The following is a 22,159-nucleotide window of genomic DNA, read 5'->3' as shown; positions in this document are numbered from 1 at the left end:
AAAGGATTTAGCTAGAAGGCAGCATAAAGGAGAAGGTGAGAAGCTAAAGAAATCAAAACATCTGTGCTGCCAAGGTGCCCTCCCTAGGACACTGGGAGTCCTCAAGGGTTTTTAGTTGTAGGAGGAATGTGATTTCTGAAAGGCCCAAAATGGGAGTATCTCAGGGTTACAGAAGGGTCAGTTCCAGTCTCTAGCCATCTGGGATCCCAATGTGGCCACACCTTACACCCTTCAGTTTGATGAACGGGGAAAGTCAGCGTGCCTCAGCTAACGCACACCTTTACCTGGAGGAAATAAGCTTCTTTGGAATAAATAAGCCAGGGGTCCACTTCCAGGACCTCTGAAGATATGAGTTTGGACTGGTTTAAAATGAACTCAGCAGACTGCCCTCTGGAGAGCTGTTGCTACATCTGACAACTAACGAATGCCAACTACTGTATGGCTGAGCGGTAATAGTTCCATACAATTACACTGACTTACAAGTCACCCAGGCATACCCGATCACCACACTGGGAGCTCCACCTGCGCCCCTGTTGGTCTCACTTTTATTATTGTACATTCTTAACAATAATGAAATAGCCTTGTCACTAATTGGGCTGAAATGATGAACACGAACGTTTGTTTTCAGGGGTAATGGCTGCATAATTCTGAAGAGGTATAAAATGTCTGATGGTCTATACTTTCTACACAGTGGATGACCCATCATCTCCTTTCGTTCCATATGATTTTACATTCTTACAAATTCTAAGACAATACATCTCCCCATAAACTGAGTATGTTCCTGTGTCTCAGCACGCATGTATATGCCAGCACACATCAAAGAAGGCTCTCACACACTGCCTCGAGGAGTCGTGGAGAGGATCCAGTGTGACAGAGCAGATGAACACACTCTGCCAACTGCGAGATGTCATTCAAATGTGAGCTGTAGTGGTACCGGTGATGTTTTCAATTCCTAACCTGGACGGCTCTGGATTAAGGGCCTTGCATCATTCTCATCTGCTTCACAAATGTGAACCACTGAGTATCTTTCCCTAGGTCCTTTACACTTAGGTGGATAGGCTATGGAACCATAGTTTGAAGCCTCTAATAGAAATACATAAAAAGGCTAAAACCAAATATGTTATAGGCTGAAAAATGCCACGCTGTGGGTAACTGGATATTTCCTTTAAGGTTTTATTTTTAAAGTATTTGTTAAGTAGGAAAAGAAACTTTACTCTGTATATAGTTAGTTTTACCAGTCATCCCCCAACACGCTTAGAGTCAGGGAAAGAAGCCTTCTCTGGCACACGCTGTCTTATATCAAGTTGTAACAGATTCCCAGTTCCCAGGTAGTGGGTTTTGCTTCCCAATTGACTAAGGATATGAAGAGGTTTGTATTTCTCGAAGGGTGCTTTCTCTGGTTTGGAAGTCACTTCTTCAAACATCTCAAAGAGACTTAGCAAATGCCAGAAACAAGTGAATTTTGCTTCAGGTGAACAGTAGTTGACCCCTTCACACCCCCAAACTTTTGAAAACTGCTGCCTGAAAATGAACTTCACTTCTCCCAAACAACAATTCCTTTAACAGCCAAACATATCTCAATAGCAGGTTCTATCTCACAAAAGAAACAAATCAATCAGAATCCCCAAAGCAAAATTAACCAGAACATTTTTGCACACTCCTACAGAAAAAAAAAAAAAAAAAGAGGTATTCAAAACTGCTATTCTCCCAAATAGGAGATGAGAACAGTTTACTGCCACTGAGAGCTCTGCAGAGGGACCTAATTCCAACTCTAACTCGGGCTGAGAGCAGAGAAGAGGATAACTAAATATGGCTGGATTCAGTGAGAGCTAATTGCTCCATTAGAGACTAGCTCCCCTTCCACTGTTGCTGGACCAGTGGGGGTGACTCTAAAGTGGCCCCCGTCATCCTCCCCTAGTGAACTTTCTAGAGCCATCACATGACCTAGGCCAATGAGCATTCTGTTTGACTGGATTGTAAACTGCCCCCCTTCATCTCCGTAGAGCTACGTGGGGTAGTTTCTAGATGAGAGGATCCTTCTTTATTAGTTTCTAGCTGAGATAAAGTGTCCTGAGGAGAGAAGAGAGTTTGGAACTTTAATGTAATCTATCAATGATGTGCCAGATGTGAGCAGGAGAAAGTCCCATTTTTCCCTTTCCCCATTATAATTGGAATACAGGCAGGCATTGTTCAGAGGAATCTACCAAATTGTACTTTAGCTTATTGGGTTTTTTTAAGTGTGCAATATTTTTTCTAGGGAAAATCCCTTTCTAAATTTCTAATGATATTTATGCATTCTTTGGCTATAGACTCATGGCAAGATTTTCATTTGGGAGGGGGAGGAAAAGTTTCAATTCTTGCATAATGAAACTCACACCATTTCTACTTTCAAAGCTTGAGGCATTTTGCCTGCTCCCCACTCCCTCAAGGGAGAGCCCGTTGAAAAGCAGTGAGATTTAGCTGGCGTGAGTTTTAATTCTGTAGACTGCCCAGCACAGGAGGCCTCTAAATTAGTTAGGCCTATGTTATACTGACTTTTATTCTTTGGCTATAAAACAGTCCATAAACACATGAGAAGAGCTGCAGATTAAATAAATATATTTTTTTCCAACATGTTATAACCAACTCCAGGCAAAGAAAGCAATTGTTTCAATTCTCTTTCATTGAAAATTAGCAAGTATTTGTTGACCTACTAGCATCTGCTAGCAGGGTGCGAGGCACGATGCAGAATACAAAAGCAATCAAAATCATGGTTCTCGACTTCAAGAATTAGGCAAGATAGGCACATGAAACCGTGAAAAGCAGCAGCATACCTAAAAATGGAAGATCAGAGTAGGTAAAAATCAGCCACTGAATTGAGGGGCTTAACATTAGAACTACGTGATGGATAAGATGGTGATAGGTAAGAAAAAGTAAGAAGATATGGTTGAACTTTTGCTATGGGCAGAAGCTCACAGAGTGAAAATGTCCTGGGTATGGGTCTGGGTTCTGATTAGACCAGGGTAGTAGTCTGAGGGGGATGGTGAGATAGTGAACAAGGTTCAGAATTACGAAGAAAGGAATAAAATTCGATGGCAAGGGAGGACTGACTGAAACAGCATTTTCAACTCGTATTAATCAGAAAGTCACTAGAAGTTTTGGTACAGGTAAATCATGTGCAAAAGCAGATTTTCTCAGGATAAATCTGCCCCTCGTATCTTCTTCACTTAATATCACTGAGAAATACAGGTAAGATCTGGTGATGACTAGATACAGGAGACGATAAAGAGACACATGTCTATCACCAATGACTGAACATGTAGTATATGTGTGGATGAAAGATGGTGCCATGGACAGAAATCAGAAATTTGGGTTCTGAGTTGTTTAGAGGGAGGAGATCACAGGACTATCTTTGCTACTTGGTGTTATGGCAAAATACCAAAATGGCAGCTCCATCGACCAGAAATAATGTTTCCTCATTTTTTTTTTAATTGATTTAGCTGTGCTGATACTGAAAAAGCAAGAGCTGATTAAAAAATCCCCATGGAAGCAGAATTGTTATATTGCAAAACCAAGGCCTAGGTAACCTAATAAATGTGTACTTTCTGATACTGATGTTGATTATTAATAAAATATTGCCAAACTGAATCTGATTGATTCCCTGGTGAAGCTTTCCTAAAAATTCAGCACTGAAAAAGGAAGAGGCTAATTCCAAAAGATATTTGAAATGATCCATTCTAATTAGCACCAGGCATATTACTTGAACAGTCTACGTTTGAAATTCATGTTTTTACCCACTTTCTTTGGTGAGGGAATTTGAAAACTGGTGAGACCCAAAATGCCTTAGGTCAACTTATTTTCTTCCCATTAGTGAGGTAGAAAAAGTTCACAGACATTATTGATATAACTACTTTGCTGAGATTTCTCTTTTCTTAGGAACCAGTGGGGAACACAGGATGGGAAAGTATTTTAAATGTGTAATTAATGAGGGGAAAAAAAGATTTGGGGAGTAGTGTATATATTAGGTCTCCTTTTTAATAAAACAAATAAAGCATATATGGAAAGTACTTATGCTGACCAATTCCGTTATCACCAGTCACCTATGGCTAGTGAGCCCTTGAATTGTGGCTAATGCAACTGAAGAATTAACTGAGCTAAATTTTACTTAATTTTAATTAATTAAATATTTCAATTAAGTATTCAATTAAGTATATTTGGAACAGGTTGGGTATATGAATCCACTTTTTCAGCTGTAGATTTTATGAAATCTAAATACAGATTATTTCTGATGAAAGTAGCATTTTAAATTGAGATGTGCTGTATGTGTAAAATATACATGGATTTTGAAGGTTTGGTACAAAAAGGATGCAAAATATTTCGGAAATGTCTATGTTGACAGTATGTTAAAATCATATTTTGGATTGAGTTAAATAAAATATTATTAAAAATTAATATCCTGTTTCTTTTTATTTTTTAAAATGTGATCGGTAGAAAATTTTACATCACATATGTGGCTTGCATTGTGTTTTATATTTCTATTTGACAATATTGATATATACATTTCATGGTTTGTATGGTTGTACTTGCATTCATAAATATTAAATAGTGAGCATATTGCTTCTGTAATAAAAACAATAAACAAAATACAATTTTATATTTCTAGTGACATACAAAATCATTGTGGTTATGTTTTAAGAGGTCTAAATGCAGAATGATGGGGACAGAAGATTCACTGAAGAGTTAGGTATGATTATATGTGTAGAATGTTTTTTTAGGTATCCAGTATGCCTTTGTTTACCTTTAGAAGTGTGACAATTCACACTGTATCACTCTTTGAGTCATAGACAGTGGTATACCGATAAATATTTAACAACTTTCTCTCTGGAATAAAGAAAAGGGCCATGATTTGTAGCGATTGCCAATTTCTGTGATGTAAACACCTCCACTAGTGCTGATTTTAAGCTACCAAGTCATGAACCTGGATTCACTAAGTCACTGGATTCACTGAAGTCACTGAATGTGGGTTCACAAGCCAGGAGGAGCTGGACCCAGCACACCACCGGCTGGGGAAATGAACGGTGCTATCTAGGTTACGTGTAGGTAACAGGTACAAAGATTAAGCAATGTGCTGACATTGATACAAGATATAAGAGTGCTTCTGGGTGAACCCTGTATACTTGATTTCATTTGATGCCATCTGTTGCACTGTCAGCTGGTCACACTTAGTTAATAAGCATTCACAGGTACTTTCTCAGGTCTTTAGAAATTAATGTCAGCCTTTACTTTAGATGCCATCCTTGTCTTCACTTACAGACAGGGGAAGCTTAGGGGTTAAGAGCATGTGTTCTGGAGTCAGAGAGAGCTAGGTTCAAATCCTGGCTTTACCAAACCTCATTTTACTTATCTCTAATATGGGGATGATAACTGTATTACTTTTTTTCATAGCAAAATCAGGAGGGCATTAAACGAGATAATTTATTCAAAGCATTTGGTATGCCCTCTGCCTGCATCCCATAAATGCTAGCTATTATTAGACTCTTTCTGATACTAGTAATAAATAGACTATGCTTTATAATATTTCCATGGTGCAGATTGAGAGTGGGTCCTATATTTGTATGTCTTGAAATGGAAGCCTAGGGAGGTGGCAAAGCTATTGGCAAATGTGATCTTCGGCAGCCAGAATATGTAAGACTCCCTTCTTCAATTACTTATAGCATGTAAGCGTCCAGGGAAAGTGAAGGCTCATCATAATGTAATGTGTGTATCTCCTCAGATAAGGCAGGGATGCTGCCCATTTTTGCTCAGGTGTACAGGCAACTACATACCTTCGGACTGGAGGCCCAATTGTGTGGGAAATAATCTAGAGGCTGATTTCACCCCTTATCACTATTTCAGCTACTGTAAGAAAACTCTACACTGTTCTTACTGGGTCCGGATCATTTGTTTTGTGAATCACAGATTTCTAGAACTGAAAAGTAGGTAGATGAATTCCAATGACAAGAGGGTTGACTTGACAAAGGTTGGACTCTCGTGAGAACAGAGAAGGCAGCTGGGTTATAGGAACCTGGGTCTTTACCTCTTCCTTTCTGGAGGAGGGAGAAAATAAGGGGCATTTCAGTACTAAGTGCTTGGTGCTGTTCCTATCTTGGTATGCACGTGTCTTCTGTTGGTAGTGGACCTTTTTCAGTGCATGGAGCATTCTGTTTGAGTTCAGTAAGATCCAGTGACACTTTGCAACAGTGGCAATTCACCATAGCAACTATTGCTATGGATGGCTGTCAAACTCACCCAGCCCAATTCACTTGGTGCGTCCACTGATTCACAACACAGGTGTGACTCTCACATGGAAGAGAAAATCAATTACATAGGTGCTTATTTGAACAATGTGTTCTTTTTTATATCTTACTTTACACCATTGCACCTACCAAGTCTTTTTTTCCATAACAGATTTTGAAAAAGCAAACCTCTCACTGCATTTCTGATTCCTCTCTCCTTTTCCACAAGGCTCTTTTTTAAATGTAATTTTTTTTTATTACTGTGATAGATTATATAGAATATGGGGAATGTGCCTTAAACAAAGTTGAAGATATTGGAAGTTTCTTTTATACTCTCAGATGGGAATTAGCTTTGTTTAACCTAATTTAATAAGAAATGATAAGCTGTTGAAGACAATATTTCATAGAACGAAGTCTTCAAATGAATACATGCATTATCTTGATGACATTCTAATCGATGATGATTAGTACAATAACTGATAGTGTGCTAGCATACCCAGACAACAGAGAGCAAAACTGGGAGAAGCTCTTCTTTCCTTTAATCCAGTCCAAAATGATGAAGTTGTTCTTTTAACGTAAACCAGTTGGGAAACCAAGTGTGAGGCAATGTGATCTCCTGGGAAAAGCATTGCTGGAGGAGTCAGCAATCCTGTGCCCTGGTGCCAGCCCAGCATTTCCTGACTCGGTGACGCCAGCAGTCATTTAATCACAGTGGGTTTCAATTCTCTCATCTGCATAACATTCCATGACTTTGTGATAAGCTAAATCCCCCCTTGTGTGACGTAATGACAGCTGCCATTCACTGGGGACTACTCCTGTCCTGATGCTGCCAGCCTCCTGTCCTTCTCTTCTTTTAGCTGTGAGCAAACTAGGGGGAGTAGTCATGTCTCGCTCTCTATCGGAACCCCAACAATTAGCCTTGGGCCTGGCACAGAGTAGATGCCTCCCCAAAAATCTGCCCAATGAAGAAGTGTGCCAGGTGTCTTATTTTCTTCAACTTTTACAAAGACTCTGCAAGAGAGATCCTAATTTCAAAAATCAGAAAATGAAAGTTTAGAGGAATTTTGAGAGGTGATTCCCCTAGACAGAATATTTCTGGGTAGCGATTGGTTTCTTTTAAAATGCTACACCAGTCTGAATAAACACCTGTGCAGGATACCAACGAAGCAGGAAAAACTACAGAAAAAGAAAAAGAGTAAAGTTTACGTTTGAATTATAGACAAGGGCAGACACCGTAGTATTTCCAGTGAGCCGTCAAGGACGGTGATAATTCATCAATGCTGACGTAGCAGTTTCTTTGGGAACAGTATTGCTCAAGGGGTATAACATTCATCTCTAGGCCTTTGAGCCTCCAAGCACCTGATCTACCTTCATGTGCATTCCTTAAGAGCTATGATGTGTGCTCTTTCCATGACACAGGGGCATCCCCCCACCTCCTTTAAGCCTATACACATAAATAGAAAGAAATCTATTTGGCCAGACTGACCAGCTGCCAAATAGGTGGCAAGCACAGGGCAGATCAATGTCACGTCTTATCTCCAGGAAGCGTATAAGATACCACTGCACTCCTTCAGATATGGAAGGTGGAACAGCTTGGACTTGCACCATGCATTGTTAATAGCTTTAATAGAAAGTGCTCTCCCGAACAGTGCTGTGTCACAGAAATAGAACGTGCGCCCCACATGCTAGCCGCGTACGCAGCTTTAAATTTTCTAATAAGCACATTAAAAAAGTAAAGAAATACGTAAAATCAATGTTAGTAATATATCCCACTTGACCCAATAGATCCCGGAGTATTATCATTTCATCATGGAGTAACCAGGAAAAGTATTAGTGAGCTATTTCACACGCTTTTTTCATGTGGAATCTTTGAATCTGGTGTATTTCACACTCACAGCACACTACAACGGGCACTGGCCACATCTCCAGTGCTCAATAGCCACAGGCAGCTAAGTGGCTACTGCACTGGACTGTGCAGCTCCAGACACTGAGAGATTGTGGGCACGCATGTTGCCAGCTCCTTGGCTAGTGCAGAATGTATTGTATCTGTGCTTATTCTTGCTTCTGAGCAGGCCAAGCTTTTGAGAAGAGACCTTTAAACAGTTATTTTGCTAGGTCTAATAGCTGCTTCTTAAAGCCCTAGGAAGAAACAGTCTTGAAACCAGATGCATGGTGTTCCAGACTGCCCCAACACTCATTTTGCGTACAATTACTGTGTTTCCCCGAAAAGAAGACTTACCTGGAAAATAAACCCAGGCATGATTTTTCAGGATGATATCCCCTGATGCGTCTTTTGGAGCAAACCTTAATATAAGACTCAGTCTTATTTTCGAGGAAACACAGTACTGAGCACTGAACTCTGCATACAAATTAAACCATAAACCTTTTGTTTGTGTCAGAGAACACCAGATCTGTCACCGGTTATGAGACTTCAAGTGAATCATTTCTCACTCTCAGCTTCTTTACCTCCAAAATAGAATGTTTGGAGCTTATCAATAGTTCTCAGCATTGGCTGCAAATTAGAACCACTGCGGAAACTTAAAAAAAAAAAAAAATGCCCTGGCTTTGCCATAGAGAAATCAGAATCTCTGGGGTAGGGCCTGAGTAATACTTCACAATTTTTGTCATACAATTCTAAAGTGCAGCTAGAATTGAGAATCACTGATTTAGTGCAAACCAAATGTGCTATGATCTTTAAGATTGTGAAAAATAGAGCTCATCTCCCCCAAGGAGACTTCCTCAGCTGAGTGGAGTGAGAGGGAAGACATATCAGTCTTCCCCATTCAACCAACCAATAGATGTACTTCTTATAATAGAGAACCTTCTATGCTAAGTGGTTAAAATACTAAATGTGAAGCTAGGTTAAGAAAATGTCCTATGTAATGGCAAGATACAAAGACTACATGTAAATAGATGGAATCAGCCACCCGCTGACATGATCACTCAAGTAATGACAAACATGATTTCAAAGTCTGTTCATGAGACTGGCTAGGCAGAATGTTAAAGAGGTCCCCTTAAGATCGTCATCTGTGGTTATTCAATCAAACACTAACCTAGGTACTGCTCTGAAGGGACTTGGCAGACGTAATGAAGGTTATTAATCAACTGATTTTAAAACAGGGAGATTATCCTGGATTATCCAAGGAGTCTGTGTAATCACATTAGCCTATAAAAGCTGGCTAGGAAGTCAGTCGGTGAGATGTGGTAGAAGAAGAAGTCAGAGAGACTAGAAATTCAAGAGGAACTTGACTTGCTGGTGCTTGAGGGGACCATGAAGAAAACATGAGATGTAATGCAGCCAATCCCTAGGAGCAAAATCTGGCTCCTAGCTGACAGCCCGCAAGGAAATCGGGAAGATAGTCCTGCAATGGCAAGGAACTGAATTCTCAACTACCCGAACAAGCTTGAAAGCAAATTAATTCCCAGAGCCTCTGTCATGCAGCCATAATGACACTTTGACGTCAGCCTTGTGAACTTTACACAAGGAATCCAGCTGAGTCCTCCTGTGCCCAGACTTCTCACCTACAGAGCTGTGAGATAATAAATGGGTGTTGCTATAAGCCACTAAATTTATCATTTGTTATGGAAGCAACAGAAAACTAATATAGTTTCTCAAAGTCCATTAGAGAGTCCAAGGTTGACTTCCTAAACATCAATCCCGAAGACAACTATCCAGTCACCACTGAAACATGTCTATCAGAAGAGGGGCAGAGTGTAAAAATTTGGAGTCAGAAGGAACTTTAGAGACAATCTAGTCCAATCAATTAATGATGGATGAAGAATGCTGAAAAAAAACAGAGAGTAAATAATTTATGGCTTTGTCTCTTCTAACTACCTTTGACCAGCCACCAGCAATGTCCCAATACAGAAACAGAGCTTAGGGACGCTCTTCCCTAAATTCCTTCAGTTCCCTCTATTCCAACTCTACAGTTGCCAAATTACCTTCTGATTCTTGTCTTTTGAATTTGCGATCTTTCTGGAAAACTAACACAATAACAGCTGAAATGAAAATTGCTTGACAGTGGAAATGAAGAATAAGCAAATGTATTGGCATTCTGGTAGACGGGCCCATCTTTTGAAATTGGCTAGTTTAAATCGGGCCCCTAGAGTCTGATTACCTCTGGGTCATTTCATGGGTCATTTATTTTTTGAACACATAAATCTGGGCATGAGATGACCTCAGAGAAAGCGAGAAAGCCAGAGAGAGCCTGTCTAAATCAGTTTGCTGGCCTAGCTTCTCATCTTAACCTCAGGTCTAACTAGGAAATTAGAAAACAGATGATGTGTCAATGGAAAGGTAAATCAAAACCAAGGTCAAAATCTATGACAGACTAGGGTGGGGGAAGATAAGGACAAGGAGTATGTATTTATGGAAAAAAAAAAGTGATATGGAAGGGGGAAGGACAGGCTATCTTTGTAACATGGCCTTGTAAATCTAGCATCTTGGCTCAGGAAAGCCTGTTTTCAGTCCTTCCGAACTAAACGGTCAATTCCCAGGATCCTGTTGTTTACCACCCTATGAGACCACCACAGCATAACTCAGGAAATTGTAATTCAATGACCTAGCTGTGTATCTCCTAAATCAGTCGGCTGGAGGCTGGCGGATAAGGGCTGGAATGAGCATGCTGAGCCAAACCCTGAACCACTATTGATTCACAGAGACTCTCCACCTACCAAGAAGTCAAGGAATAGACACTTAAGTGCTTTTTCATTGCCATCTGTTTGAGTGAAATCAGTTATTTCACATCTTGTAGAACAGCGATAAAACATTTACCTTCCCATTAAACTGAAAAATGATTCAAATGAATTTTTCACTTTCAACCACTTGTGATCAAGTGACCAGTTAAAACTGTACTTCCAAATGAGGGAGAAAAGCTACAGGGAATCCCCCAGGGTGGCAGTTTATATAGAGCGTCATGTAAATGCTAAAGAACCAGAGGGCAGGGATCTCAGACCCAGGGGAATAACACACCTGGATGCCCATAAGCATCTCAAATGACTCCTGTCCAAACCGAACCCAGCATTTCCCCCTGCCCCCAACCCCTACCTAATGAACAAACAGCTCCATCTCATATTTCCTGTTTTGCTTAATGAGATTAGGGTTCCCCAAGTTACCTGAATTAGATACCTTGGTTACTCCATCCCCTCTTATGTGTAACCTGTCACCGTAAGGGGGTGATTCTACCTCAGAATTCTCTCTGGAATAATTCCTCCTTCCCCAGTCCTAGCCCTTCTCTTTTCAGGACTTCAAACAGCCTACTTCACGCTCTATCTTTACTTTCTGGGCTGCTGCCAGATAAAACACAAATCTCTTTACTCTTCAGATGACACTTACACGTCACCACCTCCATGAGGTCTGCCACACTCCCCTGAACCTTAATTGTTCACTCCTCTGGGCCTCGACACAGGCTTGTTTTAAACCTCTAATATCAAATGTGCACAGAATTGAAGTCAGGGAATGATGAAGCCGTTTGTGGAATAAATGGGTTCTTAGTGCCTGTGTTGCTATCTGTAAAGTTCTCAGGGCAAGACACAGATCCAATTCATCCATTTACCACTCTATCCGCCTCCCTTCTCCCCCTCCCCATCCCCAAAATGCCTTTCAGGATTTGATGAGTGAATAGACATGTGCTCTATATGTGTGGGTTTGGGGGGCGTGTTGTTGGGTATTAGATAGGCCAGGGGCATTAGACGTCCCCCCACCCCAAGAATATCCACAACACCATCTAGCTATTGTTTCTCGATCTTCAGGAGAAGTTTAGTTTCCGTAAAAGAGAGAAGGAAATTTGGGTGTTAGAGGATGAGCCGATGGCTGATCTTCGGGCTGCCAGCACACGACCTGAGGGAGCTTCGTATAGATGCAAGAGAATTTCACAAAGGCAAGGAAGGTCACAGTTAGGTCAAAATCCTGCCTCGGACCCACCTGAATGACTGCCTCTGCCGCATTACCCCTTCGGAAGGTGGCAGAGCTCAGCTTCCTAAAGGTCCCCATCAGTGCCTAACCCTCAGTCCCCTCAGAAGCCCCTTCCAATCTGCTCTCTACTTTTGCAGGAAGGACAAGCAGAAAGTCAAGAGAAGAAGAAGAAAGATGTGTGCAGGTGGCTTTCTGCTTTCCATTTATCACCTGCACAGGACAGAACATGGATCACCATTTTTTTTTTTCCTTTGCAAGTTATTTCCCATGCTCAGCAGATTATAACACTTAAAGGACAATTCTTTTAAAGATAAATGGCTTCACTAGTTTCTCTATGAATCAGAATGTCAGGGCTTAGTGGTGATCGGGGCCAGGAGGACCACTGAGGAAACCAGAATCACAATGAAAATATGGGCGCTGGACAGGGCCCTCAGGACCACGTCAGTCTAAAGGTCTCAGTTTATAGATAAGGTGAGCGGAGCCCAGTGAGATGAGGCCACGTAAGACCCCACTAGTGGTGAGAGACGAGCTGGGAGCCACGCCCAGGTCTCCTATCACTGGTTCAATGGGTTTTTCAGAACTCCACGCTGTCTCCAACCTGTCACTCTATTTCCAAGGAGCAGGTCAAGGAGCAAAAACGCCACGCCTCACACGTGGTGTCACACATGTCGTTTATCATCAGGCGTTCAGTACAAACAAAGCATAACAAATTTGGGTATAAGGCGAACCAGGCTCGTCTGGCTGCCCCAGCCACCTGGCCACTCGTCCACCCTCAACAGGAGCTGAGTCGCCCTTGCCACCTTCTTTGAAGTAGACAAAGAGCCCTGGAGTAATCCAGAAAAGGAGTTTACTCGCAAACCCCTCAAGTCTGGACCAAGCTGAGCCTAATTTTCTGAAAATAATCCTGGTTAGAACCTTGCAAAAACCTATTCTCCACACTGACAACAGTGATTTTCTTAAAACTGTAGATCGGCCGCCTCTGCTTCAAACTCTCCAGTAAAAATGATAAACTCTTCGAAAGATACATGCAGCCTTCTGTGATCTGATCTAGCCTCTTTCTACCTTTCCAGACCATCTTCCACAAATTCCCCAAAGCTCCCATTTCCTCTGTCATTGGAGGAATCCTCTGAGAAGGTTCCAAGTTTTTCACACCTCTGGCCCCTCTGCCTCTTGCCCTCTTCCTACTTCATCCATCTCTGCTACCCATTCCCCCCAACCTCAGCTCAAGGTCACTCCAACTTCTATGAATTTCTAGCAACACCACTTCCCTCTCCCTACCAGGTGGAGTTAGGTGTCCCTCCTCTCAGCTTCTGTAATAGTCTTGATGAACCTCTTAGCACAGCACTGTAAGATACCCATGGTTTTCTTATTGCGCTCCTGAGGGTCATACTTGTATCCCCCACTACCTGACACAGTGCCTAGCACACTCAGTTTTACGTAAATTGTTGGAGGCATGAACCAACTCTGATGCTATTTTTAAAATAGGTGTTTTGAAGAAGTGGGAGCAAGTCTTTCTATTGCAAGTTCATCTGAATGCTTTTTACTGAGATAGAGTAAGTCATGTTTCCCATCACATTGGGTGTGATGGGACAGTCCCAATCAGGCACGCAGTAAGGAGCCCACAGCATCGGAGAAAATCAACAAGGAGGTATGGCTAGAGGCACAAAAAGACAGTCTTATTTCCCTTTTCTTCAAAGCGCTGGCCATCCCTAAGACTTTAGAAAACCTGGAAGAAATGCAAAACAAACATGCAATTGTGGTGTCACTTCTTCTTTACAATATTCTTCTAAAATATAAACTGACTGTTGAAATGTAAAACATAGACCGGAATTAAAAACCTGAAGTGTTTCCTGAGTGCAAATTATAATCTCTGTCGACTCTCTCAAAACATACCAGCTTCTTAAATGCTCAGAGAACTAGCCTTTCATTCAAAGAACACACTTTGGAAGCCCAAATTATACTTGAATGGTGATCAGACAAGGAATAAGACAGGCTGGGGCTTTGCCTAATAAGAATATTTTATAAACTCCAGGACAAGAAAAAGATGTTTTGCTGAGAGCAAAAAGGAGAAGAGCAGAGAAGTAGAGGAAAGAGGGAGCAAGAAGAAATTAAGCCAGAAGAAGGAAGAATGAGGGGTAAGAGGACATGGAAAACAATCGGCCTAAGCCATATTGGAGATTTACATCTAAAAAATGCCAAAGCAAGTTTAAAAAAGAGACCTGATTACCAGCCTTTTTAAATCTAAATTAACAAGAAGAGAATACGAACCAATAGTCCAGCAGATTTTCCTGAGACTGGATTTTCATATGGTTTCCTCTGGGTTTTATGGCAAGAATGTTTTAAATTTCCTTTTTCATTCAGTCATGTATGCAAGCAGACCACATTACACCAATTTGGTTAAAATCTGGCAGAGAGGGTGGAGTGGAAGGTGGAATATGGTGAAAGTCTCTTGATCACCGCTTGGCATGTCTTAATCTCTAGTTTCTCGGTATTGCTGCTTTTATATATAAACCTTTGCAAAATCCTCCCCAAATCAATTATAGTCTCCTTTCCCTCCCTCCCTATTCTTCCCTCCCTCCCTCCCTCCCTCCAACCACACACACACACACACACACTCGTGGTACCAGAAGAGCAGATGAAAGCACACAGCCCATTGCCTCACAAAATGAAACCCCGACCTTTGCCCAGCGCTGCTCTGGGCTCTGCCAATTGAAGTGAAGGCCAGGCCTGGGCTGGAGCCTCATGAGAGCCGTCACAAGAGAGCCAGCCAGACCAGCTAAGAAGAAAGCCAAGCATTAAAATCTGACAAAGACTACAATTTGGATGGGTTAAAGAGAGTCATAGATTTGAAACTAATTTCATGGCTTCTCTAAGGAATGCAAGAATGAAAGCTCCCAGAGGGCAAAGGGGTCCATTCATTGTGTTGGCTGGCATCTGCCTGAAGGACCCCAAGGGCCCAGAGTGCAATACTTTATTCGTTACATGCAGGATAAATGGATGAATGCCAACACATTAGTGCCCACTGGAAATCCTAACACACTGAACTGTGGATGTTTAACCAGTGGTGCAAAGTAGTTGACTAGAAAAGCGTTAGTACCACCTACACATTAATTGTAGGATATTTTGGTTGATTGGGCAGGAGGACACAGCATTTAGATAAAGTGGTTTTTGTTTCTTTTTAATTAACTTATAATAGAGGAAGTAGTTCTTCCTAACAACAACAACAAAAAAAATCACAAGTCAACTAAAAGGTGCAAAACACTAAATATTTAGTGAATTACGTACACAAGCAACACAAGAGACAAAACAACAGCTTTCTAGCTCTGGAACTTTACTGTATTTCTTGCAGCTCCTCACGTGGTTAGAACAGTCATGACAATTCCCCTGATCGAATGTGGGCAGAGTCGCTGCACACGCAAGTCCCTGTGAGATTAATATTCCTGCGCGTCCAAACAGTTCTGTCCATACTCTCAACACAAGAAGACGGTTCATGATTTATGACCACAAACAGAATGAGCAAGGCCTTTTGCTGGTTAAAAGACTCCCTCTGCCTGGCGGCTCTCCTGTTTATATGTGAGAAAGCCTTCTGTGACAAGGTTACACAAACAGAGTAGGGAAGTATAGGACCTTAGGAAAAGGAGCCTGGCCTACTACTGGGTTATATCTTTCCAGGCTTCTGTACCAGCCCCCTGAAACCAAATTGGACACTGAGCAATGTATTCTGCAATTGTGTTAGTGGGACGAATATGAGGCTTTCTGCTTCAAACAGAATTTTATTCATAGACACTTCATATTTATACCAAGATGAACTAAATCAAGAGTAGGAGTACATGATGCTGGTTTGCAAAATGATCACTTTATTCCCACAGCCAATTCTATTTTTTTTTCCTGATTACAAATGCACAATACCTGCTTATGTAGGAATTTAGTAAATATTAATATAATGAAAATTCTGGATTCCTTTTATGTTACTCTCTTTCTAATAAAATTTCTAAAGAAAGTTGAAAACAGATCCCATACAAAAAGCTGTCTCTTTTTTTGCTTGTTTCTGATTTATCTTTTTCCATTTAACATTATTACCGTGTTTCCCCGAAAATAAGACCTAACCAGACCATCAGCTCTAATCCATCTTTCGGAGTAAAAATTAATATAAGACCTGGTCTTATTTTACTATAATATAAGACCAGGTCTTATCTAACATAATATAATGTAAGACTGGGTCTTATATTAACTTTTGCTCCAAAAGATGCATTAGAGCTGATTGTCCGGCTAGATCTTATTTTCAGGGAAACACGGTACCATCTCATAAGTAACCTGCCAATTAGATTGTCCCCTTTCCTAGGAAATGCAGCTTTTAGCAATTCTTTGTTGATTCAGATGAAATCATTCTAGCTTAGCTAAATTAACTGATTGAGAATAAAGTCCTAATACCAACAGCTGGCCAATAGAAAATTGCTTGAAATTAAATGTTGGGTGACTCAGGTAGAGTCTATCAGCTTGGAGAAATTGCAACTGAGAGGAAAGGGAGTGTGAGGACATCATAAAAGAATCCATGAAGGACCCATGATGTATTGAGAGATACATGAGAATGGCTGTGCACAGCAACACAAACCTGGGATCATTACAGTAAGTCCCCACTATATGGAGTTATATAAAAACATCCTCTTCCTTGCTGCCTAAAGCTGCATAATGCCTACCCCCAACCACCCAAAACAACAACTGTGAACATAATGCAATGGTTACATTAGTTAACATTCCATCACATGCCTATTACTAGCCATTCAGTTCTGTGCTTTTCAAGCTTGTTTAAATAAATGGAGTGGTGCTATAAAGTGAATGTTTGGGCCCCCTCCACATTCATATGTTGAAACCTCGTCCTCTACATGATGGTATTAGGAGGGAGGGCCTTTGAGAGGTGATTAGGTGATAAATGGGATTAGCGCCCTTGTAAAAGTGGTCCTAGAGAGCTCCCTTCACCATTCCACCACGTTAGGACACAGCAAGAAGACAGGCATCTATGAAGCAGGAATTGGGCCCACATCGAACATAGAATCTGCCAGGACCTTCATCTTGGACTTCCTACCCTCCAAAACTGAGAAATAAATTTCTGTTGCTTATAAGACACTCACACTATGGTATTTCTGTTATAGCGGCCAGAACACCTAAGATGAATGGAATGGAACGGAACGGAATGGAATGGAATGAAAAGGAATAGACAGTTTCATTACAGGAAACTTCAATGCATGTGTATGACTATTGGCTCACTATGCAGACTCAATATTTTCTTATAGCACTCAAAAAAATTTGTAGGACATTGATATAGACTGTTTCTAGTTTTTCAGTCATATAAATCATGGTATAATAAACATCTCTTGGGGCAAGGGGATTTGGCCTGTATTTCCATTTATTGCCTAATGGTTGATTCCCAGAAGTGATGTTGCTACATGAAAGGAGTTTGTGAGATTTTTGTTAGATATTACTCAATTGCTTTCAGACTGTCCTAACTGAGACTCAGACCAGACCAGCAGAGAACTTCAATTTCACTGTACAATTGTCAGCAAAAATTTTTTTTTCTTTCATCATTGCTAATTCAAAGGATAAAAATGACCTTTCATTGTTTTAATTTACATTTATTTGAGAATTAGTGAGGCTAATTCTTTGAAACATTTAATGTAATTATCTATGTATGTCCTCCCACTTTTTGTTGGGTTTCTTTGTTTGCTGGAGGTCCTACCTTTTTTTCTCACTGCTTTTTCACACACATCTTTTTAAAGCAATCTTCCTCATTATTCTTTAGGGATGAAGGTATAGCAGAAGAGAATGGGAGGGAGCATTTTAATCAGCTTGATTTTTGCTAGGCTGATATTAGACTACTCTTAGGCTTTTAGTCTTCACTTTATTTTGAGATCAGCTGCCTGATAAGGTTAGCCTTAAAAATAACTTTAAAAAATAACCAATGCCAGAAGTGCTGGCCTATGTGGCACTGCAAGTTTGCACTTTGAAGTTCTTCCTCTGTGCCAAATACTGCAGTGGTAGGTTTGTTATTACTTTTAATTAAGACATTAGTACTGGAAAATCTGCCCTCTATAGCAATTACGAGCCATGGAAGGCAGAGTGAGAAGCTCCAACACACATATGATGGGAGTTCCAGAAGGAGAGGATTTAATTCAGCTGAAAAGAGTCAGTTTTGGAAAAGGTTATTATTGATAACTTTACAAAATTAAAGAATGAAACAAGCTTTCAGATTAAAAACTCAGTAATCACTAAGTAGTAGAAATAAAAAAGTAAATCTACAATAAGGCATCAGGATAAAGAAAATAATCTTTCAATGTATTTTAAATAAGAGACAGATTATCTACTAAGGAACTCAAATGGATCCGTAGAAAAATTTTCCTCAGCAACAACAGATGCCAGGACACAAATGAAAACCTCTAAAGTGTTAGAGAAATAATCATCCATTCAAAATTTGATACTTAACTAAACTATCACTAAGTCTTTTGTGTGTTGGGGGCGGGGGTTGCATATAAAAACTGGGAGTTTGCTACCTAAAGATTCTAGTTTAAATAATAACTAAAAGAGGCTATTTGTTTTTGCAAAAAGACAAGAATCATCTTAAATACATGCTGAAATTCCTGCCTCTTAAGAAAAAAGTTCTCTCCCAATTATTCCAGTTATTATCCCTATAGCTATTGGCACATTTCTCTGCTTCCCTTTAAAACAAAACTTCTTGAAGGAATTGCATTATACGCTTATCTTCAATTCCTCTTTTTTCCATTTTCTTAAAACCAATCAAATCAGGCCTTAACCCCCATCACTCTAATAAAACAGCTTTTTTCCTGGTCACTAAAGACTTCCATATCGCTAAATCTAGTGGTTACTTCTTAATCATCTCATTTGGCTTATTAATAACATACAACACAGTGTATCACTCTTTGAAAATCATCTTAATTTGGTATTTGGATGCCATTTTCCATTGATTCTCCTACCCAACTCGGCACTTGACCTTGGTCTACCTTGCTGTGTCCACTTCATTTTCTCAACCATGTAATATCAAAATTCTCCCAGGACTTATCCTCCTCTCGTATTCTCTCTATATACATTTATTCCCTAGGTGACTGCATTCAGTGTTATGACAATATTATCCACACGATTATGTTCTCCAAATACATAACTTTAATCCAAATCACTTCCTTGAACTACAGGCTCATATATTCGATTAACTAAGAATTCCTTTGTATGTTTGATAGAAATTTCAAACTTATAAATCTATAACTATACTTTTGATTTTACCCTCCTGCTCATTCTACGGTCTTGGCTATTTCAGTCAATATCACCTTCATCCTTCCAGATTCTCAGGCTTTTCATTCATACCCTTAACCAATCCATCAACTAATACTCAGACATACCTTCGAATTATATCCAGAATGTGATCACTTCTTAATTGGCCTACATACTTCTGCTCTTGAATCTCCTTATCCCCAAATACATAAGCTATCCATCACAATCTTGACCTCACTAAAACAAGAACTTACCAGTTCTTTGTTCAAAACCCTCTGATGGCATCCTATCTCAGAGTAAATGGCAAAGTGCTTACAGTGGTCTGAAAGTCTTACTCGATTTCCCTTGACCCTCACAGCCCCACCCCCACCCACTATCTATGCCTCCATTTACCACCACACTTTTCTTGCTCATCTGCTCCAATAACACTATACTCTTTGATATTTCTAGAAGACCCCATACAGCATATGCTGTCCTTCTGCCTCGGATACTTTTCTGCAAAAATTTCTTCAAGTATCCATTCAAATATCACTTCATCTGTGAGCTCTTTCCTGACAACCTAGATCAATGACAACTCTTATTTTTCTCCATACTACTTATCTTTATTTGACATATATTTGTTTACTGTTTTTTTTCTTTCTCTCCTCTTGTTAGAATGTCAACTACAAGAGTTCAGGGATTTTGTCTATTCTGTCACAGCTATATTTCCAAGTACTTATAACCATGGCAGAACAATAGAAGGAATGCACCTAAGGATTTATTAGGTGAACAAATAAATGGTGAGAAAAAAGAAAGGTAAAACATGATGACAAATTCAACAAGATATTGCTTGTAAAATCAACATGGACCACATTTTCTGTTGATCCAAAGGTTAAAGTAAATTTTATACAATAAAAAAAAGGAAAATAGGTAAGATTATCTCAAAGGACAATTAAAATGTGCTAGATTTTCTGCTTTGTTCGGGAGAAGTGTAGATAATGTATATGGAATGGGAACACTAATGTTGCTTTATATGGATGTGATCAGCCTAACAGAGAAAGCGTCATTTAGAAAGTATTATAAATGAAGAAATAATAGAGGTATTCAGTAAATGGTGTTGGGACAACTAGTGTTTCACATGGAAAAAAAGAAAAAAAGTCCGTGCTTTACCCCATACACATAAATTATTAGGTTGGTGCAAAAGTAATTGCGGTTGAAAAGGTTAACAATTGCAAAAACCGCAATTACTTTTGCATCACCTAATAACTCCACATAAATTCAAAATCTACACATTTAAAACAAAACTTTCAGAAGTAAATTAAAGTAATTTAGAAATAGGAGGAGTTTATATATAATATAAGCATGGGGGAAAAAGAGTTCTTAAGCAAGGCACAAAAGTAGAAAAATAAAAGAAATTGCACTATATCAAAATTTAAAATTATCTGTGTTAAAAGATGTCATGAAAAATGTAATCAGTGGATGTGAGGCAGAAATTTCACCATGTATAACAGAATAAGGACTAGTTTTACATATATATGAAATATAAACATATACATCAAGATACATATACATTAGAATCATACACATATATACATATACACACATATGTTTCTATAAAGCGAATAGACAGTAAAAGAATGAATAAATGTTGAATAACTACGGTATATCCCTGAAACTAATATGATATTGTATGTTAGCTATGTTGTAAATAAAAATCTTTAAAAAAAGAATAGAGTAAAAATAGATTACTTAGGGAGAAGGAATTCCTAATGGTCCTGTAAAAAGTCTGCTCAATTTTATAAATAATCAGAGCAATAAAAATTAAAACAATGAGATAATTATTTATATCCAACAACTTACACATAATTAAATCTGATAAGGACCTGGAAATTGAATGTTCTCACACATTGCTGGTAAGAGTATGAAACGATACGAGTGCTTTGGAGAGCAATTTGGCACATATCCTCTGACACTGCAAGTCCACTGACATATACGCCAGAAAAACTCTTGTCATATGTGTCCTAAGGGAAACATATACAAGGACGTTTACTTCAGTATCACTTATTTTAGTAAAATAATTGAATCAATTCAAATAGATAAATTGTGATATTTTTATAAGATGGAGTAACACACAGCAAGAAAAAAATGAACTAGGGTAATATAACAACACAAATTCTGAAATCAAAAGGTTTGGTAGTAAAAACAAAAACAGTAACTGCCAGAATTCTACACCTAAAGTAAAATACATGTACAGTTTAAAATACATAATTTATTCCATATATTTAACAAACATGTTTCACAGACACAATAAAATATAAAAGTCCGAAAACAGGACTGTACAAATGCCAGTACATGACAGTTGTTTCCTCTGGGGTGGCAGAGAGCAGGGTGAGACTAGGGGAGGTAAAACTGGGGACTTCAAATTTATTTGTATAATTTGTTTCTTAACAAATAACTCGAAGGTACACATGGGAAAAATGTTTACGTTTGATGTATTCATCTGCATGGCAGGTACATAGGCATTTAGGTAGCATCTTTAGTATATTAAAAAAACCCAAAAAACAACATAAAACAAATCAAGTCAGAGAGCTCTGCATTTATATCCCTGCCCAGAGTCAAAAATCACAAGCCCATAAAAAGTTAGAGAGGTAGAAAGATAAAGGAGATTCATGACTTTCCCCATGGAGGGCAGCTACACCTGCAACCATTCTGAGGGCTGGAAGGGTTACTCGGC

General features: G+C 39.5%; 1 protein-coding gene across 3 annotated transcripts in view; it reads right to left on the bottom strand.

Moving 5' to 3' along the window:
- Positions 1-22,159, bottom strand: part of GHR (growth hormone receptor) — a 233,381-nt gene that overhangs the window by 128,008 nt on the left and 83,214 nt on the right. Inside the window, exon 1 of one of the 3 annotated variants that reach the window (XM_074328964.2) lies at positions 14,437-14,669. The exons of the other annotated variants lie outside the window; for them this stretch is intronic. The gene's annotated coding sequence lies outside the window, so the exon portion shown is untranslated. Of the gene's footprint in view, positions 1-14,436; positions 14,670-22,159 lie in introns of those variants that run through there. 3 annotated transcript variants of the gene reach the window in all.

Source organism: Rhinolophus sinicus, chromosome 3, assembly GCF_057876585.1.
Source record: "Rhinolophus sinicus isolate RSI-liver-muscle chromosome 3, RSI-T2T, whole genome shotgun sequence".
NCBI lineage: Eukaryota > Metazoa > Chordata > Mammalia > Chiroptera > Rhinolophidae > Rhinolophus > Rhinolophus sinicus.
Note: the sequence above shows the minus strand (reverse complement) of the source record. Positions and strands in the feature narration are given on the sequence as shown.